Below are 23,673 nucleotides of genomic sequence, written 5' to 3'. Positions count from 1 at the left end.
CCGGGCACCCGCGAGCCGCGCCGGCACTGCCAGCGTCCTGCTTTCGGCGCGCTGCGGAGAGCTGCCAAATCACAGCAGCGCTGGTGCCAACACAGAGAGAAAGGGACGAGGGAGCCGCACACAAAGAGGGGTTTATAGCCCGGCCGGGCACCTGACACGGGGAGGAGGGAGGGCTGGGACGTGCTTAGCCCTGATAATCCCCAGTTTGAGTCTAATTTTTATCTTTTTTTTTTTTTTTTAAATCAAAAGCACAGCAACAGCTGGGGCTGAGGCTTTCCAGGAGATGAACTCATGAACAACTGTTCAAAATAACTTTATTCGTACTGCTATTAGATCAGTCCACTGGGGAGCAACCAATTATTTTTGATTACTTGAGGCAGATAAGGCTGGAGTAGAGCCCACAACCATGCGCCGCAAGGGATCAAGGGCACCTCGTGGCCTGGGCACAGCGGCTGTGCTGCTTCCCGGCAGATCACAGGCACCCGGCACCCATGGGAGCACCCTTGGGTGCCCCCAGCACCCATCTGAGCTCCCTCCTCAGTGCCAAAGGGTCATGTTCAGGGAAGCGCAGCAGGCTGGGATGTTCTGCATGTGCGAGAGGCAGCAGGCACTGTATGCCGCGGGCAGGCTGGGGGGTATTTGCAGGCAGATGTGTGCCATTTCTGCCTAAAAATCAATTAGCAGTGATGCTGCAGAGCTAATGAGCTGGTCCGAGGTTGGTCTGTCTGTCTTGTTCATAAGCCCCAGAGCTGGCATGGCAACAGCACAGGGACAGGAGGGGCTTGGAGCAGGACTAGTCCTTTCCTAGTGGCCAAGATGAGCAATGCCTGGACTTGGGATCCTGTGGCAGCATAGAATCATAGAAATCCTAGGTTGGAAAAGACCTTTGAGATTATCAGCTCCAGACGTACCTGTCCACTACTAAATCATATCCCCAAGCACCTCTTCTACCTGTCTTCTAAACCCCTCCAGGGAAGGTGGTTCAATCTCCGCCCTGGGCAGCCTCTGCCAGTGCTTGAGAACCCTTTCAGTGAAGTTTTTCCTAATGGCCAATCTGAACGTGCCCTGGCGCAGCTTGAGGCTATTTCTTCTTGTCCTATCACCGATCACTTGGGTGAAGAGATGAATACCCACCTCTCCACAGCCTCCTTTCAGGTCATCGTAGACAGTGATAAAGTCTCTCTTCAGCCTCCTCTTCTCCAGGCTGAACAACCCCAGTTCCCTCAGCTGCTCCTCATACCCTTGTTCTCCAACCCATTCCCCAGCTCCGTTCCCTTTCTCCGGACGTGCTCCAGGACCTCAATGTCCTTCTTGCAGTGAGGGGCTCAAAACTAAACCCAGGATTCGAGATGCGGTCTCACCAGTGCTGAGTACAGGGGCAGAATCACCTCCCTGGTCCTGCTGGCCACACTGTTTCTGATACAAGCCAAGATGCCATTGGCCTTCTTGGCCGCCTGGGCCACCGCTGGCTCATGTTCAGCCGCTGTCAGCCAATACTCTCAGGTCCTTCTCTGCCAAACAGCTTTCCAGCCACTCTTCCCCAAGCCTGGAGTATCTCAGGGGGTTGCACGGGGTACCCTGCCCAGGGGAGCATTGCAGGGTCGGAGCAGGGCACTGCCCAGTCACTCTTCCTGTTCCCATCCCACAGACCAGGCTTAAAGTTCTTCCAGTCAACTGAGGCCTGTGCCTCATTTTTGCTTTCCACCATGACATCAAGCAAACCTGAGTGTGAGATTTGTCAGCCAGCAGGGAATGTCCTGAGGGAGAGAAAGGTGGAAGCTAAACCACTAAAAACTGGGCTGCAGGGAACAGCCTGTGCTGGCCAGGAGACAGACTGCATGATCTAATAGGTCTTTTCCATTTCTCGCTCCTGTGATTCAAGAAGTCTTGTCACTAGGGATTTCTTAAAAATAGACTCGCTGAAACAGAAGATGGTGGATGCAGGATCAGTCCTGCCTTGGCTGGGAGGCAGGTTGGTCTAACAGGACTTTTCCATCACGCTGTTCCATGATTAATCAAGACGAGAAAAGAAAAAGAGAAAGGAAATTGATAAACACAATAGTAATTCCATCCAGAATTTGCCTTAGTCAGGTTATTATAATCTGACATCATGTCTTGAAAAGAAGACCGGGTATAAATCTAGTAGATAGCATCTGCTGGCTGGGGATGGAGAGGTGCACCAGGCTGCCAGGGCATGAGGGCCTTTGGTGGTCACCTCCCCAAAACGCTATTTCTCCTGATTTCGCTGGGTCTCAAAGCAGTAACAGGAGCACATGGCAATCCCAAGCACAAATCCAGATTGGGCAGAGAATGGAGTGAGAGCAGCCCTGAGGAGAAGGACATGGGGTGCTGGAGGAGAAGCTCACCATGAGCTGGCAACCTGCGCTCACAGCCCAGAAACCAACCATGTCCTGGGCTGCATCCGACACCATGGGACCAGCAGGGCAAGGGAGGGGATTTTGCACCTCAGCTCTGCTCTGGTGAGACCCCACCTGGAGCCCTGTGTTCAATTTTGGAATCCTCAGCACAGGAAGAGAGGAGCTTAAAAAGGGAGATTGTGATGAGATCTTAGGAAGACTTCTCTGGGCCCAGGTTGCCCAGAGCAGTGGTGGCTGCCCCATCCCTGGAGGGGTTCCAGGCCAGGTTGGATGGGGCTTGGAGCAACCTGATCCAGTCGGAGGTGTCCCTGTCTATGGCAGGGGTTGGAACTGGATGGGCTTTAAGGTCCCTTCCAACCCAAACCACTTAGTGATTCTAGATTCTGTCTGTGCTCTTTAGCCCTAAAATTACTACCCCCAACCATGCAAAAAAGAAAAAAAAAAAGTGTTTTCCAAAGACATCATAAGGTGGTTGGGAAGTTTCTTTCCTGCCACATCATTTAATTAGGATAAACATCAGGAAGTTGAGGTTTAGCTTCAGCTGTGGGGATGTGCAATCTCTGGACAACCCCGGTCTCCCAGTGGATGCTCCACCACTGGATCCACATGGGAGCAGGTCCTCACCCACACTGCTGCTGTGGAACGGAATGAAAGACAGGAGTGAGGCCGCTCAGAACTGTGTCTGAGTGCACACCCCTCTCCAGCCCTCACCAACAGCACTGGGAACTCAGAAATTGCCATTTCAGGGAAGCAAATGAACTTTTTTTCCTTTTTTTCCCTAAATGGTCCCCACTAATGGAAGACCTCAGTCTGGAATTGATTTGACTCCAGTCACCAGAGCTGCCGCTACCAGGGATTTCGTAAGAGTCCGCAAGGCCTTTAATCTTTTCCTCTACAAATAGGTATGATGTAAAACCCAAATCCTGACCACCTCGCGGTTAGGAGTCCTGTGGCACTTGCAGCCGAAGCCAGGAGTGTGAGCCCTGGCGTCCTGGCCAAGCTCCAGCCAGGGAATTTGTGTTCTGTCTCCACGTTCCCCAACAGCTTCATCCACGGAAATCGGAGCTGCTCCCGTCTGGTCCCGGCTGCTCCCACAGCACCGGGCGCTCGCTGGAGCAGCCTCCGCACCCTGCCCCAGGGAAAGATGCATTGCAGGGGCAGGGCTTGTGTTTGTGCACATTTCTTTTGTGTAACAAGCGATTTTTTTGCCTGTGAGCACACGCTCCGCTGCTTTTCCACAAGCAGCCTCCCCTCCTAGGGCTGCCACTTGTCACTCTGATGCAAAACCCCAAACAAAATCCTACTGGTAAAGGAGATATCCAGAGGAAGATGCACAGTCTGCTGCGTCCTCCAAAGATCCAACCATCTCCAGCCCAGGAAATTCCCCGGCACAAGGCTGAGTGTCTCTGGGCTGAAACATGTTGAAAAAAAAGATACTGCAATATTCAGAGAGCAAAGGTTTGACTGTCACACACAGTTCTCACACAGCGTCTCTCTGCAGCCTCAGCAGATGGAATATAGAGTTATAGAATCATGGAGTGGTTTGAGTTGGAAGGGATCTTAAAGCCCATCCAGTTCCACCCCCTGCCATGGACAGGGACACCGTCCCACTGGATCAGGGGCTCCAAGCCCCATCCAACCTGGCCTGGAACACTTCCAGGGATGGGGCAGCCACATCTTCTCTGGGCAACCTGGGCCAGGGCCTCTCCACCCTCACAGCAAAACATTTCTTCCTGAGATCTCATCTCAATCTCCCCTCTTTCAGCTGAAACCCATTCCCCCTTGTCTTATCCCTGCCCTCCCTGATCAAAAGCCCCTCCCCAGCTTTCCTGGAGCCCTTTCAGTACTGGAAGCTGCTCCAAGGTCTCCCCAGAGCCTTCTCTGATCCAGGCTGAACAACCCCAACTCTCTCAGCCTGTCCTCGTACGGGAGGTGCTGCAACCTTGGGATCATCTCTGTGGCCTCCTCTGGACTTGCCCCAACAGCTCCACGGCCTTCCTGTGCTGAGGACTTTCAGAACTGGGTGCAGGGCTCCAGGTGGGTTCTTGTGAGAGCTTAGTAGAGGAGCAGAATCTCCTCCCTCGCTCTGCTGGTCCCACTTTTTTGGATGCAGCCTGTACCTCGTATAAAAATCCTGCTTGGGAATGAGAAGACACCCACGGCCACTGCAGTCTGTGCCGTCGTGCTCCCTGCGAGGCTTTCACAGTAACCTCAGCCAAACAACATTATATTCTGCTGAGAGAAAGTCTGTGTGTCTGCCCTGCTCTCTGTTAAAGCAGTCTGGAAGTGGGGACAGAGTGCTCCTAGCATGGCATGAGCATGATACAAATATTAAGTCCCAGAGCATCCCACTGCGCTCCTACCTGGGGATGACGGAAGCAGGAGATCTCCAGGTTGCAGATGTTTAATAACACCAGGACACAGGAAGGGTTGTTAGCATTCGTGGCTATCGGCACTGTTGAACCACGCACACGTTTCTTTTCCTTGGCTCTGACAGAGAAATGTGCTCCTTGAGGACTTTTCATTAAGCAAAAAATTTATGAGAGAGGATGAAAATTGTGTTTTAGTGTCTGAGGTCTCGGTCAGCGCTGTTTCTTCAGACGTTTTAGTAATTCATCTTGGCAAGGGCTGAGAAAACTTCTCCAGTGAAACAAAAAATGTAACTTCCACATTTGGAGTCGGCTGCATCGGCCGGTTCCGTCCCTGGCGTGGACCGATGCCCAGAGCAACGACCCGATCCCCTGGCGATTCCAACCCAAAGCGAACCACCTCACAATTCATGGTCAGGGACAAAGAACGTGTACATGATGTAAAGTGTTACTGGGATTTGATGCTAATTTTAGTGGTCACCTTGGCTGCGTTTGAGGAAGTTGCCTGTGCTGCCAAGAGTGAATTTACCTGATGATGAATGAGGAATCAGGGCATAAAATAAATAAATATCAGCAACACCTTTTTTTTTCCTTCTTTTTTGCAGGTCGGAGTCATCCAAGGTCACACAGTTGTGCAGGAAGAGAACTACTGCCAGAGCTCAATGCTTTAAAATCATCTTTAAGTCAAGAGCAGCATCTTTAAGTGCTGGGTTTAAGAAGAAAAGCTGAAGCAGAGTCTCCCAGAAATTCTTACCTACTGGTTAAATTTAATTTCTGCATTAATCTTCTTCCCTCATGCTTGGAAGAAGCTTGCCATGACCTTCTGCAAAAATTTCTTGTTTTCCTCCTCAAAACCAGGCCTGAGCGCTGCCGTGCCGGGTACCAACCACTCTGTTCTTGACCTTTTCCTCCTGGTCATGGAAAAACTTTGGGAAAAAAAAGGGAGAAAGAGGAGGATTTTTCAACAAAACACAACAAATCTCAACAAGCAGGAAAATCTTTTGTTTCCATCAGCAGTTTTCAGAGAGCGGGACCGGTTCCTGGCCAACTCTCAGCGTAAACTCGAGCCAGGCTCTGCTCAAAGGGAGCAGGAGCTCCCTGTGGAGAAGCTCATCCCAGATCGAGCCCAGGCAGGGGGTCGTCTCCGCTTCCCTCTGAAGCGCTGGCCACCATCAAGGACGGATACTGGACTGCAAGCCAGGGGGAAATAGAGCCATTCCCACATTTTTATGATTTCTTTTAATTACTCCAGGTGGGAGTTTAGAGGAATAAGTGTTTTCAGGCTCATGGCACTGCAGCCGTGGGAAGCGGAGCATTGGAGGCATGTTTCTCCGTGTGCTTCCCAAAATCCGGTGCAAACCCTTGGTAAGTTAAAGGGGCAAAGCAGCTTGGAAGCAAACTGGGCAGGAGCCCTCCTGAAGTGGCCCCTGGTCCCGTGGGCTCAGAGGGCAGCATCTCCACCTGCCTTTACAGGCTGTTCTAATTTTAAGTTTTATAAGCAAAACCAAAGATTTAGGGGTATTCCAGTACCTGAAGAGGCTACAGGAAAGCTGGGGAGGGACTTTTTACAAAGGCTTGGAGTGATAGGACGAGGGGCAGTGGGTATAAACTGGAGAGGGGCAGATTTAGACTGGACATAAGGAGAAATTCCTTCACAGTGATGGTGGTGAGGTACTGGCACAGGTTGCCCAGGGAAATTGTGGCTGCCCCATCCCTGGAGGTGTCCAAGGCCAGGTTGAATGGGGCTTGGAGCAACCTGATCCAGTGGGAGGTGTCCCTGCCCGTCATGGGCTTTGAGGTCCCTTCCAACCCAAACCATTCCATGATTCTATGATTTTATCTTCTATTCCTCCCCTCTCCCCTCCGCCTCAAAAGAGGATGCAGGGGATGTGTAAGGTTACAGGAATAACACAACTTACAAAAGGAGGCAGACAGAAAGTTTGTGTCACGTTAAGCAGGCGAGACAAGGCACAGCTGAATTTATAGCAACCCTCCACAGAAATGATAAATGGGAGCTGTAATTTTTATTGGAGGAGAGCAGATCATGGGTGAGGGAACAAAATAATTAGAAAAGCATAAATTAGATATGTGGGTTGGTGGTGGAGAGTTGGGCTCGTATATGATGGGAGTTCCTTCTGGGACACAATCCAGAGATGTGCATGGAAATTACCTGCAAAAAACTGTTTTATTAAGTCAGCTTAGGGAGGATCTTCTTGATCAGAGCTCTGTTGACCAATGCTCCAAGAGGGACGGCTGCGCTTTGCTTCCCACGGCTCCCAAACCCCTCCTGTAGCAACTGCTCATGCTGTGCTGCTCCAGATTAACCTGTCCAGGTATTTAAACACACAGGGTGAAGTTCATCGGGCAGGACCAGTGCACAATTTAAGCCCTGTACAAGACCTGCAAGAAGCTCTGTATTTCATAGAATCATAGACTCCCTAGGTTGGAAAAGACCTTCTAGGTCATCAAGTCTAACCATTCCCGTCCACTACTAAACCATATCACTAAGCACCTCATCTACCCGTTAGAGACCTCCAAGGATGGGGACTCCACCTGCCAGTGCTTGAGAACCCTTTCAGTGAAGAAGTTCTTACTAGTGTCCAGTCTGAACGTTCCCTGGTGCAGCTTGAAGCCATTTCTCCAAATGGCTTTAGGGAAGGGTGTGCTGGGTTGGATGTGGACCCACCCAGCTGCACTGGGTGCTGGTCCCAAGGATGCAGGGCCAGTAATGCATTGTCCTTCAGGGCCACCAGCCTTTACTCATCAAAGGGAGTACCAGCACAGGAGCCTCCATCTCTGCGAAAGCATGGGAATGACCAATAGAATTCCAGTTTTCGGAGGATGTTTCTTCCCTGCACGCTATCTGCAGGAGCTGAGGAGGCTCCAGCTTGTCACGGTTGGACATGCCCCGTGGAGGAGCTGGTGGCTGGTTTCTCCTGTGGTAAGAGATGCCAGTGCACAGCAGCAGGGCTCCCCTCTACCCCATCACCACAGACCTTGGCTTCAACAGGGACTTTCTCCAGTGTCTGCCATTTTCTCTCTTTCTTTTGATGCCAGAAATGCCTCCATGAGACAAATTTCCCTGGTAATTGTCCTTTGGATGAGTTTGGCAAATTGCATAAGCCCTGGGTTCAAGCTGGCTGGGTCTCCCATCCGAGTGCCTGAGGCTTCCTGGGGCAGGGACTAAAGAGCTGTGAAATGCAGAGGTATAACAGATGTTGACATGTAGTGAAAATACCGAACGCAGGAGCCTAAGATAATAAATCTGAAAAATTAACACGTAGGGGACCGAAAAAAGGAGCAATATGTTTTGGTAATCATTCTGAACTGCTGAACCCTTCTCCTGCAGTCCAAACCTCTCTGCTCTTAAGCAGATGTCATTCAACCAATGATTAACACATTACCGAATTTCACCAGTCGTTTAATAAAAGTTTTACATAACATGCAGGTAATTGCTTCCAAATGTCAAGGTAACAATGCGGGCTTCTATGGATGGCATTGTTTCCAGCGGCATGTGAAAACCCCTCATTTTGCCTTGATATCAGGCAGAGTCCCATGGTGACGACCCTGCGCTTGCCCAGCTGCTTTTCCCGTCACTCCTGAATGCTGGAGACAAAGAAACAGGCTGGGAAGAGTCACAGATTTCAGTCTGGTAATGTTTTCTTCGCTTTAAATGTTTGTACAAGCAGCAAATGCGACTTGAGCCCCAAAACTGTGGCATGGATATCCATAGCCTGGGCTGTATCAAAAAAAGTGTGGCCAGCAGGGCAAGGGAGGGGTTTCTTCCCTTCTACCCCACTCATGAGAGACCCCACCTGGAGTCCTGTGTCCTCTTCTAGAATCCCCAACGTAAGAGGGATATGGAACTGTTGGAACCGGTTCAGAGGAGAACATAGAGATGATCCGAGGGCTGAAGCCCCTCTGCTGTGAGGACAGGCTGAGAGAGTTGGGATTGTTCAGCCTGGAGAAGAGAAGGCTGCAGGGAGACCTTAGAGCAGCTTCCAGTACGGAAAGGGGCTCCAGGAAAGCTGGGGAGGAGCTTTTTACAGGGGCCTGGAGTGATAGGATGAGAGGGAATGGCTTTAAATTATAAGGAGGAAGATTTAGATTAGTCATTGGGAAGAAATTCTTCACAATGAGGGTGGGGAGGCCCTGGCCCAGGTTGCCCAGAGCAGTGGTGACTGCCCCATCCCTGGAGGTGTTCAAGGCCAGGTTGGATGGGGCTTGGAGCCCCTGATCCAGTGGGAGGTGTCCCTGCCCATGGCAGGGGGGTTGGAATTGGAAGATCTTTAAGGTCCCTTCCAACCCAAACCATTCTGTGAGTTTGTCTTTCCTGTTTTTTACTTTTCTTGCTAGGAAATTTCATCACTGCTGAGTGCGAGGAGGCAACAGGAAGAATGAGATGAACGGTAAGGCTGGGCAGCAGTGAAGGGCTGTTGCTCTCCAGAGCAGCCCTTGCCTTGAACCCAAAACTCTACAATTATCTATCATAAGAGAAGGAAAAAATTCATCCCAACAAGTTTATTTGTTGTCCTATTGCACAGCCAGGGGTGTTTGCTTTGCTCCGGTGCAGGACCTCGCTTGTTATTTCAGTGTCGGTGCAGGAGTGAAGTGTGAGAGTGATGGATGCTCGGGGACCAGAGAGCCCGACAGGCTGCAAACTGTGTGCAGACTCGGGAATTGCTGGCTAACAGCCTTCAAGGCTGCAAATGAGCTTCCAAAACTATTAGAGCTGGATAACAGGAGACTTATAATACAACTATTCTGTCATGGGTATGTCTGTATCTGTCAGAAGCCGGCGTGACTCCACTGGGGGAATCTGTAACCCATATCAGGGGATGGCTGTAAAAAATGTGTGTTGATGCAATCATTTTGACATGACATTTCTTTTTAGGTAGTCTTAAGTGCTTTCTGCTGCCACCATGCCATCTCTGCTAACCAGCATCTACGCTATGGCTCTCACAGCCACTGAGAAAGCAGGATAGTCGCATGGTCTTGTGAATGGAGAGGATGTGTCCAAGATACAGACGACGTTGGGGCAGTGCTCTGTGGCAGACTGCAGACAGCCCCGATCTCCAGGAACACAGCTGAGTTCTCCATCCCTGGGCTGCAGAAGAGGGATCGTAACAGCGCTGACCCTTCCTGGACGCCTGTGATGGGTGTGTTGATGGCTGAGGATGCACAGGTACATTCACTGCAGGGTGATGCCCATGGGGTGTTAATAGCTGATGCCATGGCCAAGACCCAGGTTGCATCTCAAGGTCTTGGGCACACTTTGGGTACTTGAAGGTTGGTGCCAGCGATAGGAGCCAGGCTGGTGAGAGCAGGGCAGAGACTGCTTATGGAGATGGTTGATTTGCTCCCTTGAATTCATCAAGCTTTCTTATTGCTAACATCTGTGCTCAGGCAAGAGGTGTGTGAGCATCTACCTGTCCGTGGGCCACAAAGTGGAGGTGACCTTCCCACGGGCCAGCGCTGAGCAGCTCAGAGAGAGCAGGGCCATGCGACTGCTGAAACAGCCTGGCAGGAGGTCTTCAAATTGCTCGATGTCTCTGTACTGAAAAGCAATACCTGCTGAGATTAAACCATTTGGCCTCCTTCCCCCTGTCTCCAAGGCAAACATAGACAGTTCTATTCATACCCACAAGCAATACATATTTCAGCATTTGATTCTTTTTGTGTGCGCTTTGTTTTATCTAGCGCCATGGAGCTTGGATGTCTTTTTCATCTCATATTGTGCTTTGGATGCAACCTCTTTTATTCAGCCCTCTCGCTGCCTTCATAAAGAATAACAGCAGCAGTTGTTGTTTTTTCCCCCAGAGCATGGGCTGCTGTAAAGCAAAGAGAAACTTCTTGCTGCAAGAGGGAGAGGGCAGGCAGGACACTGCCAGATCCATTTCCACAACCGAGATGCAGCCCTGCAGGCCGTACAGTTTGGCTTTCTCAAGCCTTCATGGAGAGCAACAATTTGTCCTATAAAAATCCTTTTCATGAATTTTATTATTCTAAGGAGACTTGTAAACTCGGGGCTAAAATCTCCTACTTCTCAAATGGACAGCGAAGTCCAAGATAAAAGCTGTGGCACTGAAATCTGAACAAGGTCTTCAGATTCTGCCTCCATAAATTTCATAGAATCATGGAATGGTTTGGGTTGGAAGAAACCTCAAAGCCCGTCCAGTTACAAGCCCCTGCCATGGGCAGGGACACCTCCCACTGGATCAGGGCCTCCAAGCCCCATCCAGCCTGGCCTTGAACACCTCCAGGGATGGGGCAGCCACCACTGCTCTGGTGGCCAGGACCTCCCCACCCTCGTTGTGAACAATTTCTTCCTAATGTCTAATCTGAGTCTTCCCCCTAAAAATTTAAAGCCATTCCTCTCATCCTATCACTTCATGCCCTTGTAAAAAGTCCCTCTCCAGCTTTCTTGTAGGCCCCGTACAGGTACTGGAATTTGCTCTAAAGTCTCTCTGGAGCCTTCTCTTCTCCAGGTTAAACAACCCCAACTCTCTCAGCCCATCAACTGCACGTGAAGCCTCCTTGCAAGGACATTTCCTCCCACTGAGGCAGGACAAGAGGTGCTGGCCCAAGTGCCACACTTGAAGGACGCAGCGCAGCCTCACCTCCATCTTCCCATGAAGGCAATGCGGGTTGCAGAAGGGAACAGCTGCCCCCAGACTCCTCCTCTCCACATCCAGCTTAGAAGTCATTCTATATGTGTCCCAAAGAGTCAAAGTGCATGAGCCCTGTCCCGAGGTATCATCCGTCTTGCTGTCAGCGGCTGTGCTGCTCACATCTGCGCTTCCCGCTGCTTATGCCATTAGCTCTGTGGCACAGCCCAGGGACAAGTGCAGCGGGGACTTCAGCTCCACAGGTCACCAACTATTGATAAATCACTTTCCTGAAGATCAATAGCTTCCTGTTTGCCATGTGAAGTGTCTGAGCTGCCCGCATGGCTGTGCCAAATGTGGATTCGTCTATGGTCACACTCGAGATACTGAAAAACTGTAAGAAAATAGAAGCCCCACGTTCAAACCCAGAGAGGGGAAAGCCTGAGAGGAGCAGACCTGGGCACCTCCTTTTCATTCCTCCTTCCCTCCTGCTCTGTGCCTAGTGGTGGACAATGTCCAATGTGTTTGAGGTTGTCAAAGATGGAACATAGAACCTCCTGTAGGTCTGAATTATGCAAGTTCTTCACATTTTAGTTATTTCCACTTTAAATATAAAAAAATGTGCTAAGCACAAATTTGCTCATGCAGAAACCTTTAGGCACTGGTTCCCAATCATCCAGTTTGGATCATCTCCCAAACTGGGTGCTGCGAGCCATACCATCCCTCTCTGTTGGGCTTGTTGCCATGGTGTTTTCCAAAGACCATGAGTGATGCTGGAAGCAAGAACATCTTGTGGCAATATGTTGCCCTTGAAGCCTGAGCTGGGAACTGAGGGGATTTGAAATCTTTATCTGCAATCTGTGACTCATGTCATGCTCTGACCTAGGAGGAGGGATGCTTTGAACAGGGGTGCCCAATGAGCCAACCAGAGCAGCTCTCCTGGGACTTACAACACTGCCTGGGGATGGCATTTGGGAAGCAGCACCTAAAAATACCCTTCCCAGCTCCAAGATCTAGTCCTTCAGATACCAAAGCCTCTTACTCTTTGAGCTAGATCCACCTCCCTTTGTCTTGCGCTGCCTGTCTGTCCCAAGCTAGGGCCAAGGCTGCTCTGCCTTTGTTTTCCTAGCTGCAAAGGGCCAGGTGAGGGATGGCCAATACCATCCCTGCTAGTGGAGCTGCAAATCCAGCCCTCGGGCACCTCGGGTGGAGGAGGCAGGATGCGCAGGTTTGGGAACAGCATCTCTTTGGCCCCGGGAATCTCTTCAGCTGCACAGCCTACCAAAGACAAATGAACTGGAGGAACCATTTCCTCTGCCGAAGGCTCACACCCAGGAGGGTTCTGTTCACAGTGTAGGTCAAGAGTTGAAAAATGAAGAAGAAAGGAAAACAGATAGAAAGATCCATCTTCCCTTATAAAATCCCCGGAGCAGGGGGCATTTGGAAGTCATTTTTCACCGAGCTGAGAGCTGTTCCTGGCCCTTTAGCAGACATTATTCTCTCCTCAAACCTCACAGTCTGGGACTCGGAGAAGCGCTTTCCCTCCATCCTCACAGGGGTTGGAAGGAGGGCATTATCCTGGGTGCAAGATGCATCACACCTTCCTCCGAGGCTGTGATGCACAGTGGTTCGGACTTTGGGGCAAGGTGGAGCCCAATGCGCACTGAAAATTGCTCTCTTCCGTGGTGTGCAATCATTTTAAGTGCATTCGGGCTGACATGTGAAAAGAAATGAGTGGCTTGTATTTGCTGGTGTTACTGCACAAGTTAAGGGGAAGAACTTTTAAGGGGGCAAAGCCATGCAGCAAGAGGAAGGAGAATTTCATCATGGTTAAAGGAAATGTAAATAAAATTCCTTTCTGGAAGGAATTCAAGAAAATTATTTTCCTTCTGTGCTTCTGTCTCTCTTCTTCTGGCTTATAAAAACACCTTGGCTTGGATATTACATCAACTCTGCCTTTTATTAAAAACCCCTGCTCCGGTTGTGCAGATTTCATGCTGTTCCATGAAAGTAAAATTTTATGACCAGAAGCTGAAATTAGGAAGGAAACTTTTTTTGTTGTTGTTGTCGCGGGTTGGATTTTGTTGCTAGTCAGGAGGGTTTGTTTAGTTTTGCTTTTTCTAAAGCCCAGCCAACTGCCTCAGGTCTCAGCACTCCAGGCTTTTTTTGGGGGGATGCTTGTTCCAAACAGGTGCTAACGTCAGGGATGCTGAGCCCCGGGCAGGGCTCGGGTGATGTCCTCCTTCCGCTACTGTGGTTGCCTCCAAGGGGTCTCATGGCTGTTTCAGAAGAGGACATACAGCGTGGGAGAGCGAATGCTTTTCATTGCGTGAAGCAGGAACAGTCTCATGATGGGAAAGAAGTAACAGCACAAAAGAGTGAGCTATTCCCTCCTCTCAGCCCTCCCTGTCAATCCAGGTTGGATGAATGATAGTTTGGTTTGACACCGTATTCAACACCAGCTCCTTGTTGGCTGGGCAGTGCCAGCAGACCTTTTGCTGCCTTTCACTTTGAATGTAATGCTGCTTTTTGTCCATTAATTCCTCGCTCCTCTGCAAACAAACTATGGAAGGGTGAAAAAATGTTCTAGAAGATTATTTGGTCCTTCCTTGTTGGGTGAACTGTAGTGATCCTAAGGAGTTACTACATCTGGAGACGTTAAGAGTTGCACAGGGTTAGGTGAAAGTTATAGCTATCAGTTACAGTATTGGCTTCTTGTGGGACCTTGGCATGGTGGGTTTGCATTTCCAGGATCCATCCCTGCATCTCCTGTTGCTCCCCGGTCCTTGGGACAGATTCAAAGACCTCTGGGCTGGTGGGAACAACAATGTGGGGCCATCCCAGCTGTGACTCGAGGCTGGGGACCTCTGCCTGCACAGCTTCTGCTGCAGCGCCTTGGGGATGGAGCAGCCAGAGGGCGTTTCCCGGGACTTCAGGGCACAGGCATCCTCTCTCCACAGACACACTGGGAGCAGAGCTGGGCTTCTGCCACAGCCCCACTCCAGGGACACTTGCCATGGCTGGGATGGGGGATGTAGGTCAAGCCCCACAGCCCCTCTGTTTCCTTCCAGCACAAACGTCTGTGCAACCTTCTCCTGCCCTTGGAAGATTTACGGAGCAGCAGTAAGTATTTCACCAGCTCTTTATTAATAATGCAGCAATAAAAAAGGTGCAGCCTCTCTTTCCAAGGACTCACAGAGCCTTTAATAATCCAAGGAGGGATTTGGATCCCCCCAATAGATAGTTGACTGGTGAGCGTGCTTTACAGCCTCTTTGTTAAAGCGAAGCTGTTCCCCCATCATCAAAGTGCGAACTGAGGCTCCATGATGGGCTAGTCCATAAATCTCTCCTCTCTAATCCTTTCCTTTCGACTATTTGCAACCTGGGGGAGGAGGGGTTGGACTGGACTAGGCTGGCCAACACTTTAACCCATTGTGCTTTGGGGGATCTTCTCCTCTGGAGCAGAAGATGGTGCATGGGAAGAGGGCTGCTTCACCAGCAGCCTTTTAGAAGCAGGTAGTTCTATCCAGCAATTCAACCCCAAATGACAGCTTAAAGAGCTCCTTTGGTAGTTTAATAAGTCCACAACTGTATATAAGAAATAAATCTGGCTGCATTACAATCACTTCGGACTACTTAAGCAATAAATGCAGAACTCTGCTCTTATTCATCCATTACTCGGTAATATTGCTTCATTTCCCTCTTGGTTTCCAGGACTGGGATGCCAGAGGAGGATCCAGCCCAGCATTTGGAACCAAATCAACACTGCAGAGATCACAGGTCTGTGGTAGGAAGCTGGGGGGATCCAGTGCTCCAGTTTGGGGCCACCTTGGCTCTGAGGCCACAACTAAACACTTGCAGGCTCTGGGAAGGTGAGGAAACCATCTGAGTCAAATGCCAACTTCTCCCTTTGCTCTGTGGCTGGTGATGTGTCAGGCTCTTGAGAGAGATGTTGCATCCTGGCTACCCGAAGGCTGATCACAGATGCAGAGGCGATGGGGGAACTAAGTCAAGAACAAGGGGCAAAGCCTTGATTTTGGTCTTTAGGTGTTTATGCAAACACTTTCACCAAGGCAGGGTTTTGATAGACTGGACTGATGCTGTCATGTTGTGACACCAAACCATTTCTTGGTCTCAAGTGGATTTTTATCCTTCCAATGCCTACTGGAGATGGGGAAGAGGTACGAGATCCATTGGTGCCACCTGAGGTTCACACAGAGGAGCTGGGAGCAGATTTTTACGGTGTTTTATCTGCTGAGCTGAGATTTCCAAACTCATCTGACCCCGTTACCTCAAAACTGCCCATTCTGGGATACCACCATGCCAAGGAGAGGCAGGAGCAAGCCCAGGGCAGGATCTGGCCGGTAAGGGGTTCCCTCTTTCCGCGCTCTGGCAGCACATATCTCCATCTTACAGTCATTGCAAGGGATAAAAAATGAACTTTGTGTCCATTTTAACATAAAAGATCCCGGGCTTTTTAAGCCCAGCTTTATAAACAGTGATGAAAGGTCCTGCATCGGGCAGAGGTCTGCTTTTGAAATCTAACAAATTGTCATTTTATGGTTCCCGTGTGGGGAGGGGGTGCTGTAAATCTCTGAGCATTTAACGCATCTGTTCTTTTCCAACTGAGCTACCAGCGTCTCAAGGAGGAGAGGGAGAAATATCTGACATTTCCTGACATCGGCTGCTCTCGCGGCCCCCGGGAGTTCCTCAGGAAAGTTTTTAAAGGAATATTTATGGATGATCCTGGTGAATCAGGCCCTAAAAGGTACAGAGAAAGGGCTGTTGTTCATTAACATTTGGAAACTGTGCACTGAGGATTTCCCTGCGGAGGGGCAGAAGAAATGGAGTGAAAGTGAAATGGCTTTCTAGTTAATCCAGATCTTTTTTAACATTATTGTTGTTGGTAAAAATCGGAACCTTCTTTTGAATGAAGAAAAAAAAAATGAGTAGTATATTTTCAGGGCAGTTTTCCTCAAAATGGTTTTCTTTCCAAAATGAGTTGCTTAGCAAAGATATTTGTTCTTACTGATGTATGGAGACATAGTTCAGTTTTGGTCTTTGTTCATACACGTCTCCATATTAAAACAACAATATATCTGCTCTGGTGAATAACCTAGGAATAACTCTAGTTTGGTGGGTTTTCCTGAAGTTATTCCTTACTGCCACAAAACATTTAGTATCAATTTCATAGAATCATAGAATGGTTTGAGTTGGAAGGGACCTCAAAGCCCGTCCAGTTCCACCCCCTGCCCTGGGCAGGGACAGTTTCCACTGGATCAGGGGCTCCAAGCCCCATCCAACCTGGCCTGGAACACCTCCAGGGATGGGGCAGCCGCCACTGCTCTGGGCAACCTGGGCCAGGGCCTCCCCATCCTCATCATGAAGGATTTCTTTCTAACGTCTAGTCTAAATCTTCCCCCTTCCAATTTAAAGCCATTCCCACTCATCCTATCACTACAGGCCATTGCAAAAAGTCCCTCCCGAGCTTTCCTGTAGGCCCCCTTCAGGTACTGGAAGCTGCTCTAAGGTCTCCCTGGAGCCTTCTCTTTTCCAGGCTGAACAACCCCAACTCTCAATTTGGTCAGAATGTTCTTAAAGCTTTGCACTCACGATTGCTTTCATGTGCTGTTCTCCAAGTTAAACTTGCCCATCTCAGTAAATAACAGATCTTTCACCGAGACTTGTGAAATCCCTCTGCAGTTCTTCAGTATTAATTACTCGAGCTTTATGAATAGGAAAACTGAGCACAGAAGAAGGGATGGGTTGGGTGAGTGTGAGTGGAATAGCATCCTGGGGTTTCGACTTTCAGTGCCTTTGCCGAAGGGCAGCGCCTGTGCCCTTGCGAGACAGTTAAAAGCCTCCTATAGACTTCCCTGATAACACAAACTCCCAAGAGGTGAGCCAGGGTTTGTCCTTCAACGTGTTTATGCAAAGTACCTTTGGAACAGATTTATTCAAATGAATGCATGGAGGAGATAAGGCCACCAGGTCCTTTGAGCTGGCTATTCCTTTCAGTGTAACATCTTGAGGCTTATCTAATTGTGCCTGATATTAGAATTAACCAGAGAAAGAGAAAATCAGGTTATTTTGGCAAAACAACATAGAGATCCCTCTGTAATCCCCAGGGTTTTAATTTCTTGGGACTTTCACTGTGACACTGCATGTGAGAAGGGACCACTAGACTCCTGCAGCTCCCAGCACCTCCCCATGTAAGGATGACATTTTCTAGCTATGGTGCTGTGCAAGCAGGCAGAGGACCCAACCTGATGATGGATGGGGTCTGTGGAGTACACAGGGCCTTTGGGTCCAGCACTGCAGTGATGGGGTCAACAGGAGCCACAGCTTCTTGGTGTTGGTGAACCTACAAGATGATGGGCTACCACCCTGATGGTCCAGCTATTAGGACAGAGTCTACCTCCAAAATTGTCAGCTTTGGGTCTCTTTCCGTAAGCATGGGATAGTTTCAAAGTAACACAGCCATTTGATGTCCAGAGCTGTGTGGATGCAGAGGTGTTCATGCCCACATTGACTCTAGTGATGATTTCCAGGGAGCAGCAGCCAGTCCTTTTAAGAGGTGATGTGCCTAATAGATGGAAAACATTGGGAACAACCAGGTAGTAAAAAATTCTACCTTCCTATGTAGAATTCCTTCTTATGTAAGACATTCTTTCTTATGTAAGACATCCCACCTTCACAGTGCGCAGGGAAGCTGTGGTACCTCTGGTTTCAGCATCCAGAAGGACCTGCTTGCACACATTTATCAATGAGCAAAGTCCTCCAGTGAGGAACTACTCTTGACCCGGCTCTTCTGCTCGACTGTGTGTATACTTGGCACCAGGCAGGAGGAGCTCAGCCCAAGCAGAGCAAACCTCTCCTCCGAGTGCCTGTGATATCGGGGGCCCAGAGAGGCAGCAGGCAAGAAGGCAATGATCTTCTGCCTGATGCACTAAGCTGCTGCTGCTCTACCCCATCCTCTCGGGAGTGGGACAAGGAGGGGGCACAAAGCCACGATGACTTCACCAGCAGCACAAGGGTAAGATGATGTCCACCTGATCCTTGCGAAACACCCTGCCAAGAGTGCTGGTCCATAGGCATGCTTCCCAGCTCCAAGCATGCCCTGCCATCGCATGGTCCTCACTTGAGTCACTTATAACCCAATACTGGGTTGTTACCACAGGCATTGAAAAAGAGGGGATTTTTTTTTGCTTTTCAGCAACTTTGTGAATCCAAGACACTGAGAATTATCTATCATTTGTGGCATTTAAAATGTCAACACCTCCCTCCCAAACGCAAATGGAGTTAAAGGTCCCGTGCTTCCCTGTGCCCCTTGTTCTCCCCCATCCCTGAGCAGGGCTGTGGAGATGGGACTTCCAGGAAGCGGCCAAAGCAATCCTGCCTCTTCCTCTGCTCGGCTAAAGGGTATTTGCAACTTAGGACCGTGGCCTTCTAATTGTGCACCAAGCATTTGTGATGAGAACCAGGGTTACAGCAGGACCTGGGGACGTGTCTGGTGGGGAACATGGTTTAGCTGTCCCTCAGATTTGTCACTGGAGCTCAGGATCTCCTGGAGGAGAACTGTGTTTGGTCTGCAGTGCTTTGTCCCTCATCTGTGCAGCCCAGAAGTATTTGACCCCAGTGCTTTATTTCTTTGCTCATGACTCCTATGTCCTCCTAACATCTCTGTTAAAAAGAAACCTCCACCTCTCCCCCTTGCTTCCTTTTTGCTGAGATTCTGCTTGGAACTTGCATAAATCTATCCCAAAAATAACACTGGCCACTCTCCCAGCTGTGGGCGTCGTGACTTCTGCGCAGGGAAGGGAAGGCTGCAATCTGATTTGTTTCATGGCAGATCTCAGTCAGCTCTGGCATCCCTCCATTGTTGCTGGTACCAAATTTACAAGGTTCCTCTTTCCAGCTTTTCACTCTTCTCCTGGGCTTACCTCTGCCTCGCGGAGGCCTCGTCTCTGCAAAGCCGCCGTGTTTTCTTGGCGCAGCTGCCTGCGAAACGTGGCACAGACAAACCAATAAAAATAGCCAATAAACTCATCGAGTTTTCTTTTCTTCACCGTGAGCGGCCAAGGCAGCGCCGCTTCCTTTGGGCTGACATTAAAATGCAGCAGAGAGGATGAGACTCGGATCCATTTCTATTTATTTCCCAGCCAGGTATGATTTTTCCACCGTTGAGGAATGATTTTTAAAAGGAAAACAGTCATAGAGACAACAGCCACGGGTGTGGGGGGCTCAGCCGCGGGTCCTTACTGTTAACCGGTCCTTAGGTCAGTGACAAATCAAAACTGGAGTGAAAACCAAGGGCTTGATGCCCAGCTGGTGCTAATTAGTCAAACCCTTGTGATTTTAATGAGCTTGACATCCAGAGATCACCTGTGCTGATAGTGCCCTTGAATGCAAGAGGCTTTATAAAGAGAGGAAGGCCAAGTTGGTCCTCTTGGAGCTCCTCAGGGACTCTTGATTGGGGAGTGCAGGGATAGGAGCAGGTTTAGGCTGAAAAGGGGGAGATTTCAATGACAATATTAGGAAGAATTTTTTTCCCTGTGAGAGTGGTAAGGCACTGGCACAGGTTGTGCAGAGAAGTCATGGATGCTCTATCCCTGGAAGCATTCAAGGCTGGGTTGGATCGGGCTCTGAGCAACCAGATGTAGTTGAAAATGTCCCTGCTTACTGCAGGGGGGTTGGACTGGATGACCTGCAAAGGTGCCTTCCAACCCAAACCATTCTATGATTGGATGAAATCCTTCCACCTCCTCCGTGCAGAGAGGAGGGACAACAAGGGAGCTGCACCCTGGATGCTTCATGTGGGTTGGAGGACCTTTGAGACAAGGAACTGGCTTGGCTCTCTGGTGCTGTGGTTTATCTTCATAACTAAGTCAGGTAAATCAGGAATAAAATGTACTGAAATCATGGGGATGACCCATCATCCCCTCACAACAGTCTGTGCCATAGGTGAACAGCAGCTGGAGAGGCCCTGGAAGGCTGGCGAAGGAAATGTGACCTGGTCCAGGGCTCTGGCCAGCCTTGGAATGCCATATACTGCTGGCTTGCAGTAGCCCCAGGAGTGGCCTGCCTGGGTAGTGGTGGTGGGGCCAGCCACAGCCTTTTGGGATGTGGGAATCCCTGCTGCTGGCTGCAGCTGTGCTGGGGACAGGGGACATCCTTTGAGCTCAGCTGTGGTAAGTCACAGAGCCCCCAGGGCTGAGTCCCCATGTAGGACCCTGACTCCACCTCAAGAGACAGGAACCCCTCCTGACAATGATGATTTGCATTCCTACAGCAGAAGATCTGCTTTTCTCTCTCCCCTGGGTAGAGTTGTTGATTCCCGGTGCTCACGGTGGGAAGCAAGGACCCTTCCCTCTATTTATGAGCCCGGAAAGCTCCTTTCTCATCCAACTCTGTCTTGGTACAGTCCTGGCCTTTCTGCACCGTATTAAATTAAGATGCTGTGAAGTGAGAGGTATGGGGATAGGGGATGCTGTCGAAAATTTGTTCAGAGCCTTTGCTGGATAAATCCCCGTGGAATTTAATTTAAAGGAGTTGACACTAGTATGAATCATGCCAGCATTACCAGCTCTTGAACTCTTCCTACCAACTGCCTGCAGGGCTCTTGCTTTCTTTACTTAAAGTGAAGACTAAAAGCATGTCAAACTGTTTAAGACCTCTGTCCTAAAAGAGTACTTTTCATGTAGGCTCTTAGAGCAGCTTCTAGTGCTGAAAGGGGCTCCAGGAAAGCTGGAGAGGCACTTTTTACAAGGGTGCAGAGTGACAGGATGAGGGCAGAAGGGGGAGATTTAAATGAGACATTAGGAATAAATTCTTCATGATGAGGGTGGGGAGGCCCTGGCTCAGGTTGCCCAGAGCAGTGGTGGCTGCCCCATCCCTGGAGGTGTTCCAGGCCAGGTTGGATGGAGCTTGGAGCAACCAGATCTAGTGGGAGTGTCCCTGCCCATGGCAGGGGGTGGAACTGGATGGGCTTTGAGGTCCCTTCCAACCCAAACCATTCTATGATGAACTGGATGGGAAGGAGGAAGGAAATGAAAGGAAGGCTTCCAGGAAAGTGAAGGAGACAATGCTATATGTACAGATATAAACCCGGGCTTAAGCGAAGTCTCCTAAACACTGCTGGGACACAAAGCCAGGCTGCTTTGTAGTAAAGCAGAGTCTGTGGGGTTGTGTTGCGTATTCCTGGGCTTTAACTGAAGAGTGACATCTCCGAAGAGGCAAGAAAGTGGTTGGGAATAAGCATGAAACATGTAAGATTGCAGAATTCAAAAGGATAAACATTATTTGATACCTTATTTATAGGGCACCACAGGGGAAAGGTAAAGGTTTCAGAAAAGAAAGAAGCACTTTAATTTTATCTGGAGATTTTCCAACAATAAAATCTAATCCATCATTCTCTCTGTGTGACTGCTCTTAATGAAAATTTAGAGGCTGTGACTGAAATTTAGAATTCACAGGGGATACTATTAGGAAGATGTCTAGCAGTTATGCAAAACCTGTTATATCAGAGCCCCTGCCAAAGGCCAGCGAAGAGTGGAGTGTGAAACGGACAGCTTTTAATTTGGCGTGCCAAGGCTCCACAGCGCCGAGCCTTCCTTTCCCGGGTGGCAGCAGAGGGACTCTATGGGACTTGTAGTGGTCACCCATCCAGCTCTCACTTCAGAGATCATCTCACTGGGTGGTGGCCGCCCATCCAAGTGGGCTATCACCTCAGGGGTCAGCTCACCGAGTGGTGGCTGCCCATGCAGTGGGCTTCCACCTCCGGGGTCAGCTCACTGGGTGGTGGCCGCCCATCCCGTAGGCTCCCACTTCAGGGATCAGCTCACCAGGTGGTGGCCGCCCATCCAATGGGCTCCCACCTCAGGGGTCAGCTCACCGAGTGGTGGCCACCCATCCTGTAGGCTCTGACCTCAAGGGTCAGCTCACTGGGTGGTGGCCGCCCATCCAGTGGGCTCCCAGCAGGGATCAGCTCACCAGTTGACAGCGGGGCTCCAACAATGGCAGCTGATTTCAAAAGAGGTAGGATTTGGCCTGTTGACAGTATTTACCCAAAGCACGCTGTTCACCCTACGTTAGTCCCTCGGAGTGACTAGAGCTGCAGATCTCTAACGCAGTCTCAACGTTTCTTGCTCAGGTCTATTGATTACAGTTAAGAGCTTCCTGAAAAGATGACAACAAAACTATTTTCTGCACAGTGTTTCCTTCCAAGACTGATTGAAGACCCTACAGGGAGGGAAGTGCTGCTGGACAACATCATGGGAAGGACATCCTGGCTACCTGCTGGGCTTGAGGAGGGCAGCACCAGTGCGGCTCTGTTGTGTGCTCACCTCGGCCGTGCGCTTTGCTCCCGGACCAACACCAAAACTGCTCTACGTGGCCAGTTTAAAGGTATTGCCAGTGCTTGGTGTGGCGATAGGAGTATTTTCCTGTTCATCACATGGATGGAGACAGTTCAAATCCCTGCTGCGTGGGCCATGAAGCTTCAGTTATTTCTGGGTAGTGAACATGCACGCTGTGCATGAAGCACCAGGGCCATCAGCCTGTGCTGGTGCTGTGCAGAACCAAGTAGTGCCTTTCAGCCGAGGGTGACCCGGAGGGGAAGGCTGACCATCTCTAATCAGTACCAATCCTCTGCACTTTATTTTTAATCAAAGCAGATCACTAGACTGTTTCCAATACTTTTTAATGGCCAAAAGGGGCTTCGATCATAAAGACAATAATGTTAAATTATTTAAGGGCCTGGATGTACATCATGAATCAGTTTAATACCAAAGTCACTGCCAATTATTCAACTGATTCAAAATGAGACTCCATCACAAAATGTTAAATCACAGGATAAATCTGTCCTGGAAAGGGCTTTAGTAATCAAAATTCTCTCAAAGCAGAAAAAGCTCTTCTAAAAGCATGGGGAAAAAAGGTTACAGCTTAAGCCAGACATTATATAGTAATGCCAGATGTTAAACAGTTGACTTAAATTATTGGCAACTATCAAATGCAAGATACTAATACTACTGGTTGCGGAGCTATGCCACCAAGTTTGTAATCTGTGGAATGGGCTTAAATATTCCTTTAATTTTCTGCCTATGGATAACAGGCAATTTGGATTAGCTTCCGCAGAATAATAACCTCCTAATTCTCAGCAGATGAGCATAAGCCTTCTGCAACATCAAAAACCCAAGACAACGCTTAATACGTAACCTTTAATGGCATGTGTTTTTAAATTATATGACTCCATTGGATCTGTGTAATTAAGCACGAGAAATGCCTGAAGCCACTCTGCCAGCCTCACAGACGGCAGAA

The 23,673-nt window shown here is 49.5% G+C and overlaps 1 long non-coding RNA gene across 1 annotated transcript in view; it reads left to right on the top strand.

Moving 5' to 3' along the window:
• The window catches only part of LOC128853703 (uncharacterized), a 47,626-nt gene that overhangs the window by 19,909 nt on the left and 4,044 nt on the right, over positions 1–23,673 (top strand). The window contains exons 5-9 of the long non-coding RNA XR_008452408.1: positions 5,353–8,399; positions 9,104–9,932; positions 14,427–14,478; positions 15,070–16,123; positions 22,508–22,761. This is a non-coding gene — a long non-coding RNA (uncharacterized LOC128853703). The remainder of the gene's footprint in view (positions 1–5,352; positions 8,400–9,103; positions 9,933–14,426; positions 14,479–15,069; positions 16,124–22,507; positions 22,762–23,673) is intronic.

The sequence above is a fragment of the Cuculus canorus genome, chromosome 15 (assembly GCF_017976375.1).
Source record: "Cuculus canorus isolate bCucCan1 chromosome 15, bCucCan1.pri, whole genome shotgun sequence".
In the NCBI taxonomy this organism is placed as follows: Eukaryota; Metazoa; Chordata; class Aves; order Cuculiformes; family Cuculidae; genus Cuculus; species Cuculus canorus.
The sequence above is the reverse complement of the archived record's forward strand: the minus strand, read 5'-3'. Positions and strand labels throughout refer to the sequence as shown.